Source organism: Halichoeres trimaculatus, unplaced genomic scaffold (assembly GCF_033239565.1).
Source record: "Halichoeres trimaculatus isolate MK-OKI-2021-1 unplaced genomic scaffold, fHalTri1.1 fHalTri1_scaffold_17, whole genome shotgun sequence".
NCBI classification, from domain to species: domain Eukaryota; kingdom Metazoa; phylum Chordata; class Actinopteri; order Labriformes; family Labridae; genus Halichoeres; species Halichoeres trimaculatus.
The window spans coordinates 12,364,881-12,390,322 of record NW_027437195.1 but is presented as its reverse complement, the minus strand read 5'-3'; the positions used below and the strand labels follow the sequence as shown (position 1 = coordinate 12,390,322).

General features: G+C 40.6%; 1 long non-coding RNA gene across 1 annotated transcript in view; it reads right to left on the bottom strand.

Annotated features, from left to right (window-relative positions):
* LOC141806865 (uncharacterized) overlaps positions 1 to 20,534 on the bottom strand; it is a 96,516-nt gene extending 75,982 nt beyond the window's left edge. The window contains exons 1-3 of the long non-coding RNA XR_012599796.1: positions 20,368 to 20,534; positions 20,132 to 20,176; positions 18,751 to 18,840 (exon numbers count right to left, since the gene is read on the bottom strand). This is a non-coding gene — a long non-coding RNA (uncharacterized LOC141806865). The remainder of the gene's footprint in view (positions 1 to 18,750; positions 18,841 to 20,131; positions 20,177 to 20,367) is intronic.
* Positions 20,535 to 25,442: the final 4,908 nt, after the last annotated feature.

Below are 25,442 nucleotides of genomic sequence, written 5' to 3'. Positions count from 1 at the left end.
CAGTTATCTTTTTATAATCTCATGTATGGAAATGAGTGTTTGATTTTCTCCTCATGCAAATGAGATTTTCAATTAACTAAAAAAAATCTGGGGCTTGGCAGAGCGTAGCAGGCTTGTCTATTGTGTCCTCCCCACACACAGCAATAAATTATGAATACCTAAATAGCATTTCACATTTGAGATAATTATGGTGCTGAGAGACGGAGGAAGAGAGAGCATCTTTTAACATGCAAATAAAATATACCACTTTGTTTTCTCTTGCAGAGATCAATCATAATTGGGCAGGTACATACAATCACAGGGGTAATTTGATGACCCATTTCATTTTTGGATCACGCAACCCAAATCTCTGTGCTCCTCTCCCGTGTGTGCAGCTCTCTGTGTGTACTCTGCATTCACCGACTTCTGTAAAAGAATAAAAGTCTGATTATCAAAGCTGCTCTCTGTAGATGGCACGGCACACAGCGGCTTTCATTTTATTTTCCTGTTCACTACTTCAAGAAGATATCCCCAACTTTTTTTTTCCCCCTCGCCTGAAAAGAAGATCACCGCGATGCACGTTTCAGGCTCTCGAGCTCCGTTTAGAAGTCTGTCTGCTTTCAAATGACGGAGGAGTAATTGAATAGAGTTGCACTCTGATCTCGAGTCATTCTGAAATCCTTATCAGAGTGTCTGAGTTCAAAAGATAAGGGGTTACGCTGCCGAGCGGCTCCTTATGCACCTCTAATGAATGATCTGACTGTGGATTGGTGTAAGAGTCGCCAGACAAGTCATTAACAATGAAAAGTGTAGACACACAGAGAACAAATGTACAGAGCATTATAGAAACACACAGAAAAAAGACCCACCCACTAACCTACTGACATGCACACAAACAGTTCATATTCCATGACTGTTGGGCCAATTAGGCTGTACAAGGGTTGACATAAACATTAGAGAGCCTTGTCTCTGTCCTCCCTCAGGGCTGCTGGGTTGTGAGTGCGGCCTGGCCTTATGTAAGTTACCTCCCTTGCCTTCTTCACACTCCCTGTGGGCCTTGTGAACAGTACAGAGTCACTGTCTCTAATGTAATCTTAGAGACTCAGGGGAAAAAAGTCAAAGCTCTGAAAAAAGAAAGGCAGAAGAGAAAGGGAGGAGGTCATACAAAGTCATGTCTGAAAGGGGATTTCAGGGACTCCTCTGCCGAAGGCTTACAAAGAGGTGAATGGCTGAAACATACTGTATGTCACTTCAGTGTACAGTGCATGCCTGTCAACACATTGTTGCACACATCTGTGCACACATCTTGTACACAGCAGAGATGCTAACAGGAGGGGAGGTGTCTCTGCGGTTTTAAAAGTGCTAAAAGCAAAATGACCAGGTGAAAAGATGACCGGACAAGAGCTGAAGTCAGCCCCAGTGATGTTTGTGTTGACTGTAGAGGGTAACAGTCATTCACTGACCACTCCAGTGAGTCAAACACTTAGAAATATGAGTGTATGTGTGTGTGTACAGTGCAAATCGAGAGTGGTGAGATTGATGCGAGCACCTCTGAGAGCTGCTGGATGTGTTTACTAGTGGATTCGCACCATACCAGGGGCTAATTCTGCAGGCCTTTACACACTCACATGTATCAATCTTCTCTGACCTGGCCTGGAGCTGCAGCCTCCCAAAGGAAGTAACCCTCTCCTTTCTCCTGGCTCACTATCCCTCCTCTCTTCTCTCTCACAGCCTTCTCTCCTTCTCTTATTTCCCATTTGCTTTGACTCATTCTCCTTCTCTTACCTTCCTTACCCTCCATCCCTCTTCCTCTATCTGACCTCATCCCTCCACTAAATCTCTCTCCTGTCAGGCGATGCACCAGGAACGCGGAAGTTGTGAACTTGTGAGGAGCGGGATCAATAAAGCAAGGACAGGCTGAACGATCTACCCAGAGACAATGCGATGTTTTGTGCCGGGGATTGGGCACCGCGGGCCATAAATCCCACCATCCGGGGCAGTCTGCCGGGCAAAAAAAAAAAAAAAGTCGTCATCATCTTCGTCCTCGTCACACAGAGGGAGCAGAGAGGAGTCACTGTAAACAGTTACGTCAGCCGTCCCATCACTGCCAGTGGAGGAGATAAATCCATATTAGCGGGAGTGATGAAAAAGACTTTGATGCATGCTCATAACCGAGTCGCGTCTGTGAAATATGAGTGGGCTGTGTCATATATGTCATGACAGCATACTGTAGATGGGTTTCGGTACGAGGGAGGCATACACACTGCCAGGGATGAACTGTTGATGATCAGCGTGATTGGCGACTAGGAAGCGGCATAATCTGCAACCTTTGAGAACTTGAACGCATCTTTGACCTTTTATATGGCTCTCTGTAATGATCCATGTTATTGTGGATGCATCCTCATCTCTTGACAGATGACAGATATGGAAATCACATCACATCAGGAATACACACGAGCACATAGTTAAATTATTGGTTGTGAAAAAATCTGCAACTTTTTTAGGGGTAGATTTTGTGTGTTTGGTGTGTATGTGTGCGGGTTAAGAAAACCCTCACAAAATATTTTATTTATATTCCATACATAAATAGCAGGCTGTTTGGTCCCGTCCCAGCAGTCTTCATATTTCCTGGTGACATTATCAGCTGTCTCCATCGTGTGCAGAGCGGGAAATAAATTGCATTTTTGCCGTTGGTTCTGTGGCTGCAGACGGCAGGAGGAGCATTATAATATAAAACATGAATAAACAAAATCACTCATGAGCAAATGTGCAGGAGCATGGGGAGGTAATCTCCTTTAGGCATGGTCCTTGAAATTAACTCAAAGAATCTGCACATGAAACGTGTTAAGAAGATTAATCAAATATTTCTCCTCCCCTCCACACCGCCGACTCCTGCTTCCATTCAAAGTTTGTCTTCTCCTCTTTTTTTGACTCACACATTATGGTAATGACTTATTATTGTGCTTACTTTAGGAAGATTGCTTGGCCACAGGTGAATTGGAGTGAGGCAAAGGATAACGCTATATGTGTGAAATTGTCATATCATCTGTTTTCTAATGTGGCTTAGGCATGAGGGTGCCAAATGTGAAGGATGTGCATGGCTGTATGGTGTGCACAGGGGCAGCCAGCTTGAAAAGCCTAAGAGACTGAACTAGACAGATAATACTTTAAAGTGAAAAAAAAAAGTGTTTTGAATTACAAAGTAGTTTTCTTGTGTCAAGCATCGGATCAACCTCATTGCATATCCCATAATGCATCTGTGTCCCAGTGGTGAAATTTGCTAGATAAACATCGTTGCCTGTATCTTGCACCCCTGCATGGTCGTACATCAATTACAGCATATGATGCGAGCTGCGTTCAGAAGCTGCAGTTTAAGAAAACCGGATCGGATGCCACTCATACGTCCTTCCTCTAAAATGGCTGTCAGACACCAGCGCAGGTAAATCACTCATCTGTCTGTATAATCATGCAAATTTGCATTATCCCTCATGTCCCACACAGCTCTTGCCACTCATTTATGCATGTTTCCTTCGTACCTCATCACCCACATGATGTCGGACAAACACTGTTTGGAAACAAACAATGTGTGTTTGGTGCTACAGTATTAGGGGAACATCAGTCGCCAGGAGCTGCTGCTCTACAATCTGAACCACTGGATGGATTGTGATAAGAGGAGGTGTAGCTACTATAAACCACACCACCTACAGTTCAACATCCTCAAGATTATAAAGAATCAGGTCCCAGGAACACACTTCAGTAAATCCAAATATTTTGTTAAAAACAGGTCTGAATGTCGAAAATCTATCATTATAGTCCATTTGATTTCTCATTCACAGTCACAAATATAGAAAGTTAAGGGCGTTGCAACATAACATAAAGGTTCAGAGACATTAGGGAGAGTAGTATTAACATTCCCAATGGAGGGGGGGGGGGCTGCATGTGCTGGTACTTTGACAGTAGAAAGATCCCTGGATGCCTGTGTGGTTGATGCACACCTGACAAACAGCAGAAACAGTGAGAGCTAATTGGGAGATGAGGATAAGTGGCTAGCTGTCGTGCTATTAGTCATGAGTTCCCCATTTGTGAGTTTCTTGTTGTTGGCTGTAAAGTACTAGAATCTCAGTTTAGTCACAGTATATATGAGATAGAACTCACAAACCATTGTTGTTATGTGTGTGAATGTGAGTATTAACCATCTTTCCACTATTGATCGGCTGCTCACTATTGATGTCTTTTCATATATTATACATTTTGGTTTTAATTAATCAAACGTCTCGCAGTACAAATATTAATCAGATGGTCAACTTGAAACCAAAAATTATCTCAAAGATGTTAGCTCGTTAGCCAGTTTGCTACCTGTTGCTTGCTAGCACTTTATGCCACATGTAAAGGCAGGAACAACAGGTGGCACAAACAGGACGCAAGACCCCAGAACTAAGGCTAAGTTTAAATGTCATACTAAGTTTTTGGCAACAATTGGCTTCTTTCCTGGTAATATTGGTAAAGCAACCCTATATTCGAGCTAACATGGTGAGTACAACATTTCCTGTACTATTTTTTGATACAAGCTTGAAAAGAATAAGAACAAAAAAGCCAAAGAACAGACAAGTCTAAAATCTTCAAATTTACAGTTAATAGAAAGAACCTTGAAGCACGGCAAGTGTGTTTCAACAACAAGCTATATTTTTCACATATGTACTCACATGTAGCTTTTCTATTAATCAACATTAAAAAAGCCCAAATAAAACACAACAGCTATGTAATGTTTAACATTTCTTAGAGCTTTTCTTTGACTGTACATTTGAAGCCTTTCCTCTATAAAACAGAAAATTGCCCCATAACAGCTACACATTACAGCTATAAATAAAAGTATGAAAATCCATCAAGAGAGAGCAGCCAGTGTGACAAAACAAGCCTCAGTGGCCTTCGCTTTCATACTGCGATCCAGGCAGTGACAGAATTTTGAGAGGCAAAGTCACACTCAGACCTTGGAATATGTTATGCTATGCTTTCAGCACAGAGTATGGATATTGGTATGGATATATGGGGAGAAGAAATGAGGGAGGGGTTGGAGTTTGTGAATGTCCCAAGTGACCAGCGAGAGTGCATGGCTGATCAGTTCGCGGCCTGGTCTGGTCCGCGATGACTGATGAGTTGGCAGTGGACCTTGGAGGTTTGGGTGATAGCCTTTCAGTGTGTGATTCACGGGGAGCGCCCTGTGCACTGACATCCCCTCGCACTGTGATTGAGTTCACAATCCTGTGCCATTCCTCCCCGAGTATATATGGCTCCCAAATAAATAAATGACAGAATCATGAGATCCCAACTGCAATACAGCAGCTGTAACAGTCTGGTATAAATCCACTGTGGAGCGGATCAGATTATCGGCAATCATATCTTTTATCAGATCTATGTTATTCTGCCATGTCTACTTATTTCTTGGTATGTGTATTTATGTAACTGGCCAAATTTGATGGAATCAAGCAGTAAGGAAGATGAGCCAGAGTTACATCAGCAAGCTTGTTAAAAGCTGTGTTAGGCAAAAGGGTCAAATTAAAATGCTTCAACCCCTTTTAAGCCCGTCTTTCAACAGAAGTATCTTTTTTTTTTTTTTTGTGGTAAAAGAAGAATCAAGTGTAAAAGCAGTCTTACAGAGCAGTGGTACCCAAAGCAGGGGGTTGCAAAATATCTTCCAAGATTTTTTTTTTAAAAAAGGACTGCATATTTTAACCATTATTGTCAATAAAAAAGATGGCTAAATTAGAGTCAAAACCATGCAAAGAGATTTTTTTAATCTATTTTCTCAATTATTTCATTGCCACAGGACCCTGAGGTGACTAAGCCAGGAAACTACAGTAACACTGGTGGCAGGATAATATCAGAAACACAGCAACAATTATTAACTATCTACAGCCTTTTTGTATCTGTCTGTTTCTGAACTGGTCTTTAGTCTGACGCCACTATTTTGGGGTTCATGGTCTAAAAAGTTTGGGAAACCCTTTTTACAGAGGATTTAACAGAAGCTAAGTTATAACAAAGAAAAAAACTTCACAAGTGCTTGAAAAAATGCCTTACTGAACAGTTCTGAGAATTTTTGAGAACACACTGACTGAAAACTGTTCGGTTCATGTGACAGCAGCAGCAGTAGCGCATTTAAGCCCTCTTTGTTTCAGTGAGAAGCTGTATTCAGGTGATCTCAGACTTTTGTTGTAGATTAGTCATTGAGAAGCTGGTGACAGCATCAAGTGTTGCAGGTCACATGACTTACATTGCCTGGCTGGGCTCAAATTGTGATACCCAAACCATTCTTCGTTCAGCCCTGACGTTAATTATTAGAAACAATTTTTGGTTTTGATTAGAAAACTGTCAACAAGAGGTAAACTTGTGTGTCTTCTGCTTCTCTCTGTCTTGAGTCTTTAGGATAAACTTTGCTAATAGTCGTTCAGAAGCTTCAGATGAATCCAAAAGACAGATTTGGGAGTGCTTTCAGTGTTCACATCTAGAGGTGCACCGATCACAATCTTCTCACCAATCGCCAATCTTTAAAAAGCCTGACCTGCAGATACCAATTTGGGCCAATACTGATGTTTTACTGTAAAACTGACAACATATACCTTCAATGTTCCAATCTTATTTTATTGAAAATCACTGATCATCCAGAGGTAAATAAGATCAGTTTCATATATAAAGATGGGCCGATCACCAATCCCTGATCAACAATCACCGATCCCCCAAAGAAGGAAATCAGTATGTCTATTCACATCTTCTGGTTGTGTTCTTGTCCCTTAAAGAAGGAACTGCACCTTCAACCGTCTATCCAAGTCTGTAAGGTTGTATGTAAAACTTGGACATGCCCTTCCTAATAAAAGCTGTAAACTTCTGCCTTTGAACAGCTTGTGCTCATTAGTGCACTTTTGACCTCACCAAAGCTGATGTCAGCATCCTTGTTATCCCTCTCATCGTCATCTTCTCCCCTCCCTCTATTGTATTAATACTCAGTGAACTCCTTGAATCACTCAGGTTCTTTAAAAGCTTTGACAGGCTGATTGTCTCCTCTGCTCCTGGCGCGCAGACCTCTAGCGGAGCATTTGATATCATGTAAAAGAGGATTTGCACAAATAACTCCATAATCTCCAACTGCCAGTAACAGGGTGACGTAACTGTTGCTGTTAGTGAATAACGAGGCGGTGTGGAGGTGAGTCATTCCTCTGTGAGAATGGGGTCTTAGCCAAAGTCTTAAAGCTGATAAGCCTGTTTGGACTAATGAATGGGCAGATTCGAAGATGTCATCAGAGATTTTCCTCTTCCTAGTGATAAGGCAACAGGACATATTGAGGAAGGGCAGCCATATAAAACCATTAAAGTCAGAATAAGGATTAGAGAATCTACAGTTTCACCTTTCATATTTGAAAAAAATCTTGTTGGGATCCTCCAGCTACTTTATCATAAACGCATGATGCATATTAAAAAAGGACAACTGAGTTTTCAGTCCCTGTTGTTCAACTACCACAGCTTCACTACCAGAACAGCAACATTTGTTTTCCACCAGAGCACCCTTATTAAGGATGAAATTAGTCGAGCTTAGAATGAGTAAGAGCTGCATACTGAACTCCTCATAATGCCCGAGCTGCAGACAGAGATTGGGATCAGGGAGAGAGCAGGACACACCGTCTGTCCAGACCTCAGATGTTCAATGTGAGAGCTGCTTGTCTTATCAGTCCCCTGAAATGGCCCTCTAATTGGGGACATGTTTCTATGAAATGTGTATAAATTGACGGTAATTGCTTTTGTATGCATGGAAATGCTAATTTTCCTCTATAATGGCTATCAAGAGAAACATACAAACTAGTTCAGTGGGTTCCTGTATCATGGACGAAAGAACAATAAATAAATACAGGCCATGTGCACACTCCTAATGTAAAGCAAATGCAAATTTGCAGCAGAACTACAATATCTCATCCTTTTGAGTGCTCCTATGGTAATTACTTACTAAAACATACACGACTGCGGCCTCCCCTTCTCTTGCTTCCTCTCCTGAGAATAGGACGTGGACATGAAACGCGGCATCAGAACACTTTTCTGAGGCAATGCACCCACTTGAGATGCTGACTGCTTGTGATAACTCCAGGGTTCAACGTCCCATAGGCAGAGCTTTGGAATAATCCATTCTCCATACAGATTTCTCCCACGGAAGCTGCTTTATCCCATTATCACAGGCATTATACAAATGTATACCGCTGTAATCCACACACTTAGAGCCTCATGCTTTTGGAAACAACCGTGTTGTTGATGACAAACAGCTTGTGATGCAGTACAGCTCAAACAAAGTCATCCTAGTCCAAGTCGGAACATTCAGTGAAGGTACACTATGTTCACAAGTTAAACTTTGTTTGTTGTGTGTGTGTATGTGTGTGTGTGTGTGTGTGTGTGTGGAGGGGAGGCACATGATTGCACAGAGCAAACTGTTTTCTGAGGGAGATGCCGCGTGTAGAAAAACTTGGTCTTGGCCGTATGGGGGTGTTTAACATATCCAAGGTCTCCAGCAGAGACATACAGAGACACAAGCGGGTCACGAGGGAAGCTGATAGCTCTGTGAACTCAGCAGGTGGTTGAGCGCAAGATGTGATAACTAGATGTTCTCGATGACAACAGCGGTGGAGCCGGGCTGTCCCTAATGTACTGTATTTGCCTAATAACACAGCAGGCTGCAGAGGTCTGGGTGTGATGAGGAAGAACCCCCCATCACAAACACAGAAGACATGCCCCATATACCCTTTAGGCCATGTGACCCGTGAAGGACAAAGAGAAACTAACTGTGTGTGTGCATCAAAGAAAGAGAAAGAAAGACAGAAAATCCCTTGTAAAGATAATCCAGCAAGTGATATTTTTCAAGCCGTCGTGAAAAGAATGGTGCCTACCAGACTCTCCAGCTTGTTAAGGTGAAGCTTGCCAACTGATGGTGGAGATTTATGCTTCATTGGCTCGCGCCGCGCTGGGGGAGACATCATCCACCAGCAGATGTGCACAGCTCACCAGTCTCTGCCACCTCTATAATTGACATCTGCATGTAAGAGAATGGCAGCGGCACCAGTCTGTGCCATGTTTCTGGGAAATAAGGCAGAGAATAAGCAGAGCACATCCTGAGAGGTTTGCATCAACTGTCTCTCTAATGCCTGCGAGTGCTCTGGCATTAATGGAACATATTATGCCTCAAATTATGGAATCATATACAGCAGCTGTTGGTCCAATTTGGATGTGGTGCTACAGCTAAAACAAGACCCTCCAGGGAGGATGTCGAGTTTTGGTTTATGTGGCAAGATTGCTATCAGTTCAGCTGGCGTCCATTGTGCATTTCATGACTTTATGCAAAACCCCTCCATTAGTTTCCAAAAGGATAAAGACATGCCTCTGAGGATGGAAGTGCAGAACTAACTACAATGGGATGATCAATAGAACAAGCAATCTGCAGAGAACAAGCCATTACATTCCAGTGATTAAATCCATACAAGAGCTTCCTGTTATTGGTTCAGATGTTGGGCTGCTGAAACAACTGTCACAGAGTCAGCTGATGACTTATTGTTTGTTTTCTTCTTTTCAAATGCTAAAATGTATTCAAACTTTTATGAATGCAGAAGCTGCCTAGAAACATACCACCACAAACCCAACCGTAAATAAAATATATCTAAAAGAAATTGTTTCAAAAAAACATCTTTTCCCCCCATTTTGAATTATTACATAGGCACTGGACAAATGAACTTCTACCTTCAACATGGATTAAGTACAGCCACCGTAACTAATCAGATTTCTATAACAGAGAGAATTCATCGAGATTTACTACGGGCTCCCCTCCATTTGGGGTTAATGAGTGTCTTCCACAGCCTCCTCATAGCTATTTCATACCTCGGGGATTTGAATAATTCCCATTGATAGTTTCAAAATCTCAAATGAGACAGGATTAATCAAAAGCAGAGAAAGTAAAGCTGATGAGGGTGAAGCGGTGCATGAGGATGAGGATGTCCGAATCAGAAGGAAGGTGACTAGTTATACACAGTGGGGAAACATATTCACATTATTTTAATAGCTGGTGGGGGTCTGTGACTAAAACAGGGTGAGTAGCCTCACATGAGAGCATAATGATATTTAGAGCTCAAAGTCTGCTTCCGAGCTTTAATCAAAGGACGTTCCTGCACACTGTGGCTGTCATTCTGAATATAAAGTGAAGCTAGCCCATGGTATCACACTTTTTTCCCCTTTTGGTCTTGTGAGGTTCAAATAAGGGTTATTCATTATGGTAGTACTTAATTAGTGACTAGCTTTCCTGCTTCTGATGCCACCATTTTATGGAGTGAAATTTAGTATTCAAGAAGTTTAGGTTTGAGAAACAACTCGTAAGAAATGTGTTCCCTCACTGAGTCCAAGATAAATTTCTCCAGGGGATTTGTGTACATTATTCTTGGTAAAGTCTGTGTGCTCCAGACGGATCAGAAAACCACCAATGTCTGTCTCCCTACACTCGTCCATTCATCTTCCACAAGTCAATTTCATTACTCACAGCAGGGCTGTTGAGAAGCATGTAGAAGTTGAGCGCTTGCAGGGTGGTAGCCCTATGTGGTATGAGCATTGGTATTTAAGTTCCCTGGGATAAATCATTTACGTCAATTCAGTTACTGATGAGGCATGAATACATATGGCGAATTCTGTTCAGACGTGATTTATTTTAATTGTCACACTGGGACCTGCTATTACACTGCTGCAGAATGGGTCACTGCATTAGAAAATTAAAGCTGAGGCTCTAATTTGAAATCTATTTGTAAATTCTGGCCTGTGGGATGAAGATGTGCTGAGCGCATATAAATGCCCTCCCAGAGTGGCGTGAACTTCCTCTTAAGTTGCCAACAGTCACCTGGGTACGTCACTCCCTCCCAGGCGCACCCTGTCGCTGTGCTCACTGTGAAGGAACTCAAATTAAGCTGCAGCAAAGGCACACGTCTTACATGAATGAGCATACGTGTGCGCTGTCTAGGGTTTGAGGTCAGCAAGTGTGATGCATGCCGGAGGCTACTTATGTTCTGGGTTTCATGAGCCCCATTTCCATGGATCATTTAATACTTCTCCTCATCCACTTTGGGGATATATCAGTGGAAGTTGCAGCTTGCAGTAGCAGTTGGCAGTGATCCTTGACAAACTTGGGATTTATGCAATTAAAGTTGCCAAACTCCAGAGTGTCTGACTGTGTATTTACCCCTGTTTTCCAAATCTGTTACTGTGTGATGTGACAGCAGTTGTCAAGAACAGTTATCATCTAAACTGCATCCTGTTTGTCAAAGTCTAACCTTCCAACAGTGTGGATGGAGTCTGTTCCCAAAAGGTATGCTCCCTGGTGACATGTCATATCTACTGGCAGACAGGCCAGGACCCCCAAAACCCTGCCTGACAGGTTAGAGAGCACAGAGAAGCTTATAAAACTGCTCTTTCACATGGCCTTTCGTCTTTTGTTGTCATCAGTGTCTCTCCCGCTTTGATGTTTTATACAGTTTGGGAACACATCGCTCTAGACTTGTTGTATTTGCTTTATGGAAGAAACAGAGGTCATGGTTTTATTCAGACTATGTGGAAACTTTTGCCAGAAAACATGTCTTATCTTTCAAAAGCAACACTGCAAAAACCAATAATGAAAGAGCAAACTGTACACAACTCTGACTGGAAATGATATCGTGAAATTTGAAAGTTAATTACCCCTCAGAGATTAAGTATGTAAACTGAAACCAGTACAGTTCTTACAGGCTCAGTGGTAGAAGTTAGTGCAGCAAACTAGTTCCTACAAACGCACAATAAAGAACACCATTTATTGTAAAGGTGGAACAAACTGCCGTATTTTCTGGACTATAAGTCACACTTTTTTTCAGAGTTTGGCTGTTCCTTATATATTAAAACAAATGAGATGCTGTGATATTTAATACTTTTATGAAAAACAATCACTAAATTCATACGTCAGGAATATTGATAAGGAATTACCTCTGGCTCTGCATCTCTGACAGCTCCTGGTGTTAAGCACATGATATTGTGATTTAGAGAAAAAAAAGTTTACTCCTGTCTCCTTTGCTCTCCATTGTAGGCAGTTTTTCTGGATTTTAGTCACAAACTAGCATCAAACTTGTATAACTTTTTAAAAGTGATGACGTTTTTCCAATGGAGCTCATTTAAGCTGAGACTGCATTGGTCTAACTAGCAACACTCACAGCAGAGCAGGGGAGGAGGGGGATGAGTGGATTGAGTGAAAGGTGTAGAGAAAAGAAACTGAAATTTTACTATGGTCATAGATATGTACTGCTGAAAAAATATTTAAACCTCCTATTACACAAATACTAACTTGTCAAAGTTATAAATAGTTCTCTCTGGAAATACTGTAAACATAAATCATTTTAAATAAATGCAATTTATAGTCCTATGTGACATAGGATTTTTCCTCTTCATTATGCATTTTTTGACTAATGCGACTTATTCTCTCAAGTGACTTATAGTAGGGGAAAATACAGTATGTTCTATCTTGGTCATATGCAAGTCCATAACAACACACTTTGCTCATTATTATTTTCTTCTTTCAGCATTTAGCCCTGGCACTCTGGTACCAAGCAACATACTGACAAGAAACTGACATGCCATAATATTAGATGAAAGATTGACTTTTGTAAACACTGATATCACGTCTTGGAGTGACAGTTCACTTTTCAAGGCACTGGGTGCAGCCAGCAAACAGTGAAAGAGAGAGCTCCCCAGGTCTTCTTTCTTCATACTTATTGCCATTTTTGACAGTTTGACTGAAAAAATCTGAGAGGTCTCCCTCAGCTGCACTAGAAAACAGATATCTGTTTACAGACATGGGTTAAAGTCAAATTGTCATTAGATGACTGCTAATAGGTTTAGACTAGCATTAACGCCAAAGCGTGGTGCTTCCTTTGCTTTTTATGCAGACGATTTTTCTATATATCACCCAAAGCTCTCTGAAAGACACCACAGAAACCAAATCAAACCAGTCCTTTGTTGATGACAAAGGACGCACCAATAGTGTATCACTGAGCATCAGTATCAGCTGACATTTATCACAATGTGCCATGCACTGATGTAAGTAGCAGATGTTTATCTATTGTGACTGTGATATTGAAGGTATGTAAGGTATGAATGTAGAAAACTGACCGGTTTTGATCCTCTCACAGCTCACCCTGATAAAGACTCTGTGAGGACCAAAACCGTTTGGCATTTGTATTTTTTTATTTTTTACGATTAATGCCCTGAATCATTAAAGGCTTAGTCCTTGGTTGAAGAAAGAGTGCCTGGAGATAGTCCTGGCTGCTACTCTCTTAAGTAACTAGTTTTTTTTTTTTTTTGTTCTTCTAGAGCACCTGGCTTTTCACCTGGAGTATACCACACCACCTAAGGGAGCACATGGTAACCCCTCTTCTTTTCCCTCAAGAAAAAGTAGCCTGATGGCTAAAATCTGTTTTTATGATCGAATGGTAAAAAAAAACTACCGTGTGGGAGTGCCACCACATCCTGAGAACGATCAGCTTTATGCAATTTGAAAGACATGTTTTAACTAAATTTCAAGAGGACGGCCTACGAGCAATAATTCATACTTCAGTTCTCATACCTTGTTTGAGGACTAGACTTGAAGAATTAAGATGTCTCATCTTTCATTTTTACAATTATTGATATTACGCAACAAAAATTACTTGTACAAACTTTCTAACATCTGGATTGCATGTGCTGCAATGTTTCACAGATTGAGATGCAGCTCATTTTCCCTCTAACTTGAGTGCTTCATCCACAGTAACTCTTTAAAATTCATAAAACCATAACAAGCCTTAATCAAGAGAGCGTTTCATGTGCACAGTGATGGATTGATCATTTCCATCACAGCACCTGTGCAGAGAAAAAGTATGGTTTCCTTTATTCAATGAAATCTTTGAATATCATTTTTTAAACAGACCTATGTGTTCTTCTCCTCTAAAGCAGAAATCACTTGCTTCCAAATGGGCTTTTTTTTTGATAACGATCAATCATGAGCAGAGTGAGCGGTGGGTCTGAAATAATGAGATCCTACTTCCCTTTCATTCTACCTTTGCCTTCCAATAGTACAGTCAAGTTTAAGTAGAGAGAGGGAGGATGATAGATTAGTTGAGAGGGTTCCTGACAAGAGGGGGGAGAAAGAGATAAAGAGAAAAAGGAACCAGGGAACAGCTGCTGTTCCATCAAGCTCAGATAAAAGTGCTGCGTAATGTGTCCCCCTTTTTGAAATGCCGCGGTACCTCCAGATCCCCCATCGACATCTCAGCAAGCAAGGGAGGAAGTACAAATGAGATCATGACAATTGGAAAAATTCCCTTGAATGTCATTCAAATCTAAAAATAAAAAGCGTGGCAAATCAATTATCCAGTCTGTGGCCTACAAAACAGACTGTATGAAAGAACACGGGGCTCAAGGAACAGAGCGCTGAAATAAGCATGTCAGGGCTGCTGAGGAATGGAGGAATGATGGGCATACCAATGTGTGTAAATCTGCCAAATGACATTTCATTTTGTGCACAATGTCCTCTCATAAACTCATAAATCAGTCTGCAAAGTTTCATATTTTACATATAAAAACACTTCTGCCGCAGAGGTTTCATGTGCTTGGTGTCAAATAAGGTATCTTATTTCAAATCCTCTCAAATGCCTGATAAAAGAAAGAGCTGTCCGATGCAGAACGGGATCAGAAAGTGGCAACTGTCTTTCTCGTGAATAATTGTGTGAAATCGTTGGCAAAAGGAAGTTATACTGCAGATTTACTAGTTGAAAACAGGTTAAAGGACTAGTGACACATCTTTTGAAACTTTTCTGGTGAAGTGATGCAAAGTTCAGCTGAGTCCTCACAAAGCTACAGCTAATGGCCTGCTAGTTTAACTCAGCATTTACACAAGAAACAGTTCAGAAACAAATCCTATTCTTCCTCTTTCTAAATCATCTGCAGATAATTGATATGTTTATTCTGTTCAGAAGAGAAGGAAATGCATTTAGACCAAAATTAGTTCAGTCTATCTGCAAAAGTTGGCCAAATGCTAAAAATATCCACCACAACATTTCTCAGCAGGCCTTGAACCAGACAAAGCATGCATTTACAGTTGAGATAAGAAGGTCAAATTTCACTTTTCTACTTTGAAAATGTACAATCTGAGGAGGTGCTTTTTACTTTATATTGCTCCTTGATCACAACAGAAGTCATCATAGATAAATAAATAGATTAATTAGTTGAAAATAAATCAAACTGCTGGCAGTTAGCTGTTTAAGTCATCATGCATTATTTTTATGCCATGACATGATGGGATGACATTTTTTCTGGAGCTAAGCTGCGACAGGGTGAGCCATTTTACATCCTTAATATCTCCTTAATGATGGGTGAACAAAACACAGCAAATAGCCGTTCATCCATGCGACACATTGTGTCCTTAAACTTCTAAAGTGAGGAAAAATTTTATTCTCATTACTGCAGAGTAAAGTAATGCCAGTAGAAATGTAAAGTGTGTATTCTGAAAGCACATGTGTAATGTTCAAGCATTTGAGGAGAAAACGAAGCAGCCAAAGAGTTGGTGATGAGAAAAACAATCATGGCTTGAATTAAAAATTCAGATCACATTTTTTGAGTTTTATTCTAGAGGAAATTAACTGTTCAATTCAATGTCTGTTTTGTTGAATAATGGCCTCGCAAACATGACTTTGAAGTTTTTTCCAATTCATTTTTGAGACAAACACTGTACTTTAGACAACATCCCAAAACCAGTGAAATCAAAAATGTACAAAATGTGTCATAGCTGTTAAAGCAGCTCTCTTTGTTTACTTTCTCTATGAGGATTTACTTTTTAAAAATCAACTCTGCTCTGAAAACATTTCATCAAATGGTAGTTTCGTTGTGAGGTGCTTCAGTTTTAAAATTATGAGTCTCATCTGATGCACACTATCATTGCCAACAACTTCAGACAGATTTACTGTGCACTGATAGTACTGTTTACATTTATATAGTTCTGCTGTGTATTTATTGTCAAAGTAAGTTGTGGTCTGTATTGATGTGTGCTGACAGTTTTCTTTGAGAGTTACAATCACTGTCCCAGAACCTCTTACCCCACAATGTTTGTTCATGGCAGATTTATATACTTACATTTTGTTTGAGCACTGACTCAAAATAAAAAAGAACATCATTATGCTTCTTTTGTATTGAGAATTCATAAGTCTGCCTCCTACTTCGTACTGAGATGAGAAATATTACACCGACACCAATTTCTAGGGCTGAAAATAAGATTTGAATCATGTGAATGAATGTGTTTGGGTTTCCATGCGACAGTAGCTCCCACTCCTTTTCCACATTTCAAATCTTGTGATTGCTTCTCAGACGGTGCATAATACCGCAGCAGCAACGGATGTCCCAACCTGGAAGCCGTGTTGCCTGCATGATAATCAGTAATCCACTTTGCTCTGGCTCAGGCCTGGCCACTGACCCCTGCTGACCTCCTTGGAATTGATTTTGCGCTTGAACCCAAAGCAGGCGCAAATTAAGCCGAGATATCAGCAGAAAGGCAGAGTGATGGAGAGAGACAGTGACAGGGAAAGAAGAGGAAAACAAAAGGGACAAGAGAGACGGGAACAGTGTTTGGAGTCGACTGCAATAACGTATTTAGCCATGGGACAGATAGATGTACACTGATAGAACATCTGTAGGAAAGCAGGCGAAATGACAAGAGCCTTGTGAAAAGCTTAATAGCCTAATTTTCTGCCCAGCCCGGCAGAAATATCTGTCTGACACTGACAGCTGATGAAAATGCACCAGGATTTGATTCTCTCTCAAGTGCAGGACAAGTTAAGACCTATCTCTCTCTGTAAAGTCCTGCAGGCGAAACTGTACGTGAGTGTGTGTGCATCTGCAGGAGAAAAAGACTGAAATTCTGTCCATGGCTGCTTCCTCCTCAGGGCTAATGACAAATTTAGTGATAATCGTCATGTTTTAATTGATGTTTCCGCACCGCTGACTCAAACCACCGGTGGATTACATCAGGGGGATGAAAGATATGAGTAGTTTTGTATCTGCACGGCCCACAGTTCCCTTCTCGCGCAGGCTCACATCCGAGCTGTCCATCGCTCAAGGCTTTAATGTACAGCCCACCTCTGGGACAGCACAACCTGCTCACAGTCGCCGCATGAGGTAGATGGTACATGCTGTCCCATCTCCACGCCGCCACTGTTGGACTGCGTAAAAAGCAGCACTATACGTGCAGCAAGCTGCTTGATTGCCCGGCGGCCCCCCAGTGTGCCGCGCTACGGAGAGGACTAATGTATTTATAACCCCTCTCATATGTGCACTGGGAACAAATTAGAGACAAATGAGGCAGGATTCTTCCACTCGCCCTGGAAAAGCTATGAAATTAGGACAGCATCGTTTACTACAAGCACCAGATCACAGCAGCAAACTGATGCAAAGTTAAATATGCTTCTAAAAGTGTCTGCACAGAATACTCCGCTGTATTTGACTGTCTAAGTGTTGCAGCGTAACAAGCTGAATACATTTTACATGAACATGCATTAAACTTGATGAGATCATAACATGGAGAACATTCCATGTTTACTGCAGCTTCTTGTTATGAAGACACTCTGATAACCATGTTGCTGCCTACACAAGAATGTTTCAGCTGTAAAAGATGAGCTTTATGTTAACCCAAAGACTTTTATCAGACTTATCAAGAAATCTGAGCTGACAGTGCTGGTACAAAAAAGACAGCCTGTGCTTTTCTTTACAAGATTGAGCACAGGAACAGAGAACAAGTAGTTTGGTAGAAATTTAGGGAAGTTTTCTATGAGTTTAATAGATTTAAGTCAATCGTTAATGCACGGACGCGCGCACACACAGTCGGGTAGCTGGAGTGCAAATTTCTGACAGTTTGACTGTAGCGATCACACTGAGACTGATGATTATGATGATTGAGGTAAATGATTAAGAAGGGGATTTCTGTAGTTTTGGAAAGTGTTGAACCTTTGCAAATGAGACAAAAAGGAGTCTACCTCGCAAAGCACCTATGGTTATTAACAACTGACTTTCCTCCCGGGGATAAAGAAAGTATCTCTGGCTCTGACGCACCAGAAATTGTACTGTAAAAATGCATCACTGTGCACAAATGTTAGCAGACATTCAAATAAGTCATTTAGTATTCATTTTGGAGCCAAAGCAACCCTTTTTTTTGCAAAGAAGTCTTTTTTTTTTTTTTTTTTTAAAGCAAAAAAAAAAAACTGCTGATTCACAAACACAAGCTCTATCAGCCACATGCAGTAAGAGTAAGCATTATTTGCTGAGAGTTGGAGGAAACTGTGCAGAAGTATTTACACATTTTATCACTTCACTCTAATACTTCAGTCACCAAGACAAAGCTGTAGGTCTGTTTTCAATGGATTCTGCGCCAAACGGAGCAGATCAACCTCAACAGGAAGCTGAACAGCATACCATCAGGTCAATTCCAAAACAAACCAACAACGCCTACAGACTCGACTGTACGTCAGATCACATCAACAAGAAATACTTATAGCTGATGAATGTATTTTTATGGCCACAAAACAGCAACACATCCGTGATCCACGTCAACTACCGTCAAGGCCATGGCACTTTCAGAACAACATCCACATGCTTCTTGTGGACCACAAACTCAAACATTGCACATCTCACTGTGATGATGCAGGACTCAACCTTAACTGTACCCACCTGTCATTCCTTTTGCTTGCTTCTGTTGTTTCCTTCATCCAACTGGTTTGGCTTTCCTCTAGCTTCATAGAGGACTTCACTGTATTTTTCCTGAAATATAAAAACAAGCTCGTTAAAGTTTTGCCAGCACTCAATAAAAACCTTTTTTCTGTATGATTGGCTTCCCAAATTTAATTTCACCCTCACCTGGTAATTATTCCTCCATAGCAAGCATGACTAACTGTGCCTGTCTCTAATAATGCCTGTGTGGTTTGGAAAATCACATACATACCCATGTCTACTTTCAATTTAAATAACAAGTCTTTTTTTTTTTTGCAACAAGATTATTTTTCTGCTCTGAAGTGTTTCCCATGCTAGAACTTTTATCTCTTGTTGTATCATAAAACTCTCCTTAAAGTGACAGAGAATGTCACATTTTCAATAGTTCACTTCCAGACACACAGTGTCTGCTCAGCAACAAACAACAAACTCTCTATATATGTAAATCAGATCAATAGGATATCCATACAAACGGCCTGCAGCTGTGTGTTGCCATCAAGCAGCTCACCTAATGTAATAAGGAACATCAATAGTTGATTTTCAAACCTAGTGGTGCAGGGAAAGAAAACGAGGATGATGAGATTAGCGCAGCTTGGCTCCAACGCCGAGCTCCATTTTATAAACAGTCACAATTAACACAGGCTGTCATTATACGGGGGACAATGAGATGAGTTTGGGAGATCAGATTAATAACTTCACTGCGTGAGTCAAACTCAGCTGCACTGCTAAGACATACTCGTGTTTGTTTCTCAGAGTCAACACTGACATTTGGACATTTAAATATGATAATTAATCATGATAAGCTAAACACTCACAGGCAGACAGAAGGTGGTGTGCAGCAGCTTACACATCTATTGTATGTTGCTCTTCAGACAGGTGTAATAATGCAGTTTGACAATCACACGCACTTTATGATAATACAAAATTAGCAGGTGTGCTCTACTGCAAAAATGAAAGCATTAATGGAACATCCTGGACTGCGTTCCCTGAGGTGGATTAAGACTGGTCCTAACTAATTGTGTTTTGCTCTGAACAGACATGGTTTTCATGGAATTAGTATTTTCATGTGCTGAAGACTTATCAGACACTCTGAGGTCTATTTGAGGTATGAGGACTTCTCATCATGCTATTTTTTTGTAATTAAAGCACCATGAAGTTTACTTTCTCCACCATGTATTAATCTTGCTCCCTGATTCTGAGTTATTATGTTAATTTTTCTACACATCAGTGTCCAGGCATAGTAAGTCTGTTGACTGTCTTGCATGTTTCTTCTGATGCAAAGTCTAGACAAAGATTGAATGTATCAAACAGCATTAATCAGTGGTACAGAGAATCAACATACCCCCAACTGTGGAGACGGATGAATTCCTCTGGAATACCACTGCATCTGTCACAAGTAGGTATACATGTGGCCTTAAAGAGCAAAACAGGACAACAGACACAGAAAACGCAAAAACACCAGAAAAAAAAACGCAAAAAATAAAAATGATAACATGCTAAGGAAAACGCTAACTTTCCGTGTGGGTTTTTTTTAACTGGGTTACTTCATAATTACAACCAATTTAAAGAAATGCGTACCTTTCCTCCTGTCAGCAAAAACACGAACCGAGCAACCGGAAATGCGGATTCGTCATCCTCTTCGCATCACAAACCCCAACATTTTCTTGTACATAAGTCCACTATATTACATCTATACAAACATTTCCATTACATGGTCCACGGGTTCCATCTTTCATCATCAACAGGTGCGTATACAATAGCGGAAGTGCTAACGCTAACCTTTCAAAATAAAAGCCCACGCTTAAAAATTGACGATGCAGTAACCACATTAAAGACAGAAACATCCACTCTTTACTTTTTTTTTGACCATAGACATTTCCGTAGAGAGGGATATTAAGTGTTACGTCAGCATTAGCTAATGCATCTCAATTGGTTGTCTATCTTAAACACTGAAATGACGTGTATTGCTTACAGCAAGACACAGCAGTAAGGCTAATGAATAATACTAATAAACGTTTCATTTATAACAAGAATAGAATAGAATATTATTATTGATCCCCCCTGGAGGACATTTTTTGTCACAGCAGCCCAACAAAAAAGTGCAGTAATACAATAACATAAAAACAGAATACAATAAAGGAGTATAAAATTAGAAATTTGAAGAAATATAAAGAAATATAAGAAATATAGAAAAGTAGAAAAAAATATAGCTATTTACATATTTATGTAGAAGCGAAACGCACTTTACATTTCAAAGACATCTCAAAGCGCTATAAATAAAAGCTGAAAAGTCAGTAAAACAAGGTAAAATCAGTGAAATGAAATCAGAGCAGCATGGTAAAAACATGAATTAAACATGTCAGAAACAGTGGGTTAGGCTATCTCAAAGACAGGACAAAAGTTGCTGGTAACATATATTTCATACCATAATGTATGCAGATTTACTGTGTCCATGTTGTAAAACCAACACTGCTTTAACGAAATATCTCCCTTTGCATCCATTTGTCACTCGTTATTTTATCAAATTTAAGTTATATTACCTCAGGCTGCACTGAGGGGTCTCTTTCACTTTACATAAATTAACACAGTAATTATAGCTAAAATTAATTGTGAAAGGTATGACCTCCTAAGTTCTGATGTTCTGCTTAATAATACATTTGACCTAACCCCTGCTTGTTCTCTTTTTGATGTATGTAGGGGAAATGGGGGACAAACTGCTATTAACACATTTTCTGGATTAGTACGTGAACATTCAATCTCTGTTTCAAAAGATGTGACCAAAGGCTCATACTTTCAACCTTCTCCTAATCAGCATGCTTCACTTCCACTTTTTGTTTCACCTCTCCCACACTTTGAGACAAAGTGAGAGGAGAATCTGTGTGTACTCATAATCCTCAGCTTCCTGCACAGCCAGGGGCAGTGTTTGGAGTGTTTTACTGGAGAAGGGTGTCTGAAGGAGATGAAGCTCTCAGGCCTCCTTTCTCCCCCCCCACCCCCTCCCTCCTCGCGGCTGCATTAGATTAGTCAGTGCATGGTGAATCAGCCGTTTGTCACTGACACAGTAAAGGCCTACCAGTGGCTTTTATAGGCACCAGGTGAACCAGTAAAAAAACTCAGCTTTGGCATCCTTAGGCCAACAGAGAGGCAATTCATCTAACAGCAAGTGCTTGAAATAAGCTCTGTTAAACATCCTACCTGAGGGCTGTCCCGGTTCTTGTATCTTATTTCCAATTTCTGTACAACTCCACCCTAGCCTCTTGCATGTATTAAAAATTACTCCTAAGAGGAAAACATGCATTTTATGAAAGAGATGGAAAACTGATCCCCGCCAGCACAGACAGAGAATAAACTTCATTTAATAGTAAATATGTGTTTACATGGATGTAAGTCAGTGGCCAAGCAGGTTATAGGAGCTTTGTTTGCTTTAATTGTGTTTGGTAATGTGTTTCTGAAGTGCTGTTATTGTTATTCATGGTATTCAGGCAGAAGCAAATGGCTCTTCCTGCCCATGGACACATAATTGAGGAGCCCCGAGGAAGATTAACGCCGCCCAGGAATGAAACAGCACTGCAAGAAAAAGACAGTTGGTAAGAGGATGAAGCAACGGCCAGAAAAAAAATCAGGGAGGAGAAAGCGGGGCAGCGAGAGACAAAATATGTTTGGAAAGTGTTCAACCACATGTCTCCAATTCATAATTAACTTTTTAGAACCTTCACAAAAAGCGACGGGAGTGGGGTTCAGGCCAGCCGAGCTATTCCTTTTCCACTTGGCAGATGTGACTCGGCTGTGTTTTATTGTGTTTATTTACATGTCTTTTCAGTGCCAACCGTACATGAGGTAGTCTGAGGAAACACATGTTGCCAGTGGGCCAACAAACGCACACACACATACACACTTTGTCAGCAGGAGAAATACAGCAGTTCTTAAATGAGACACTTGTTTAGCTGATGAATTGCAGCTCCACTGGAAAGGAAAATCTTATGGTTTATTTCAGAAGAGTTTGATCCTCTTTTCTGTAAAAGTAGCACTAAAAACCACACTATTCTCTTTCCATTTTAATCACTACACCTTAGGCAGCCATCAGGTAGGCTAGGTACACAACTAATAAAATGTTAATTGTGCAAATTAGATGTTGTGGATCCCTTGCTGAGTCAGGTAATCATCACCCACCATTGTACATAGTTAGTAAATCATTGTTTAGGGCTGCTGGTTAATGATGTTGACTCATTAAGGGCTTGATCACATCACTTGCTGCTTCCTGAAGAGGAAGCGGTGAGTCATGGACCAGCAGAGGCAAACAGCTCTGAGACACTTCCAGCATTTTTATTAATGTGTCTTATTTGGCTCTGAGAAAATAGGATGAAAGAGCGAGTGATATCTCTCCTGTCCTGCGGCTACTGTTCTAATCACTGACCAGTGGACGTTGAGTGGCGGGCACACAGCCTCTCGTTAATCCTTTCTCTTTTCTTTGCCATAAATTATGCATCAGAAAAAGCTTTTTCCACCTCAATGGATGTGTCCCCTAATCCCTGGCTCCTAAAACCTGCTTAATCTGAACTAAGTCATTAAAACAGTAAAGGGATATCACAAAGGACTTTCAAGCCAATTGGCTTAACGGTAACGTGATTAGATCATTGATCTCCTGGCAAAGCCTTGAGCTTCCAGGTGCGAAATGACTATTTAATGAAATCAGAGAAATCTCGTTACTAGAAAATTACTGATCAAAGTTAAGACCAGGTGACTGGGGTGGCATTGGTATCCATGTATCTGGGCAAAGGTATTTATTCTCCAGATCCCCTCTTGACATTAAAGAGAATGCAGAGGGCTGGAATGAGAGCTCCTGTTCTTAATCCCTTACCGGCCACTATCCATTTCTCTATGCATCTCTGGCGGGGATTGCTGCTTTAAGCTTTGATAGTGATCAACACCAAGCGACACTACTTTCTTGTCTGCAGAATCACAAAAAGGAAGTGTACTAATGTCATTACAGCCTGATTAATGTAAGAACCATCAAACCAGCCCCCTTCAATTGTGTTTTTTCTGTCCTGTAGTCTATCAAATCAGGATCCTGCCTTTGATGTTATGAGCCAGACGTTGGTAAATCTTCAAAATGCATCCATCTGGTTGTGGTTATCAAGCATCACTTAAGCTCTGAAAATCTCTGCAACCTTTTTTAAACATGTGGATGACAAGGAACTCACACAGCACTAGCAACGCATCTGAGATTTATCCACACCACCCCCCTTCACCTGGTGTGTAGAAACACCTGACATTGCTGAGAGGATTACAGCTGTCCTCTCCTATCACCAGAAATAAATAATTATATCACAGAAGACCTCTTTTCTAATTAACGAGAAGAGATGAAATATCACTTAATTTCAAATTTAATTACGAGCCATAATATTTCCTTCATTGGACTGCCTGCTAATGCCGCGCAGGTCCCTGCTGCTGATGAATGCGTGGTGCATTAAAAACACGCACATTTACAGGTCCCTGGACCACATGTGAAATTTCCCATGATCCGAGCGTTGTGTAGGAGGTGGAAAATACCAGGAGAGCCACAAACACACGAACTCTTACACACACACACACACACACACACACACACACACACTCACACACATATAACCACCATTATAATAAACAGACTGCCATCAGGACTACACAAGATAGAAAGGTTAATAAACATTTGGTAATGAAAATTAATGACACAAATCATACACAGGCCCTGACACACTTTTCCCTGTTTAATTGCAATGGCTGAGACGCACTCATTTTAATTACCCATACTGCAGCATTGATGTCCTTCAGTGTCAAGCCTCAAAGTTTTCCTTATACATATCACTACAGATGAGCATTTAAGGCCATTATCATAACCATGACAAAGGTATTGACGTCTCCTCTCAGATGAGTTTTGCTTATGCAATAAGAATCGTCATTAATTGGGGTAATGAGGCTTGCGTCCTGACTTTCATCACTACTTTTAGTCTCAATCATATAGTGATGATTTTGCAAAAAGGGGATTGGCTGAAAGCCCAGCTGTAGTCATTAGCAATGTGGGCTGTCATTTATGTCACTAAATCTGGAGATCACTTCAAACATATTCTCTGTAACCCCCCCCCCCCAAAAAAAAAAAAAAAAAAAAAAAAAAGCTTTCAGAAATCCCGGGAAATATCTCCACAAGCTTGTGACGTAGCTAATCCATTTTCATCTTTGAGTGCTGAGATGAGAGAACCACTCTTGGAGGAATGTAAATGCTTTTCTTTATTAAACAGCACAAATTGACATTTCCACCTTACTCAGCAAGGTTACCAGATGTCAATCAGCAATCAATATAACTGACCAATGCGCTTTAAAATGAATTAGCAGCCACAGGACCATCGAAAACGGATGAATATGGTGCGTGCTAGAATTCCACAAAGGCTGAAGCTAAATTGTTTACTAACGACTGTCTGGAGTCATCTCTGGGGAGCGGGTGCAAACTTGCCGATTTAGCACTATGCTGCAAAATCATCATCATAAAAAAAAAGAAAAAAAAAATTAACAGGAGGGCTTGCTGCTGGCTATGTTTTGATGATGGATTTTGAATAATGCAAATATGATAAATTAGCCAACATGTAGCATTTCGCTAATTAATTATAATTAATCATGTT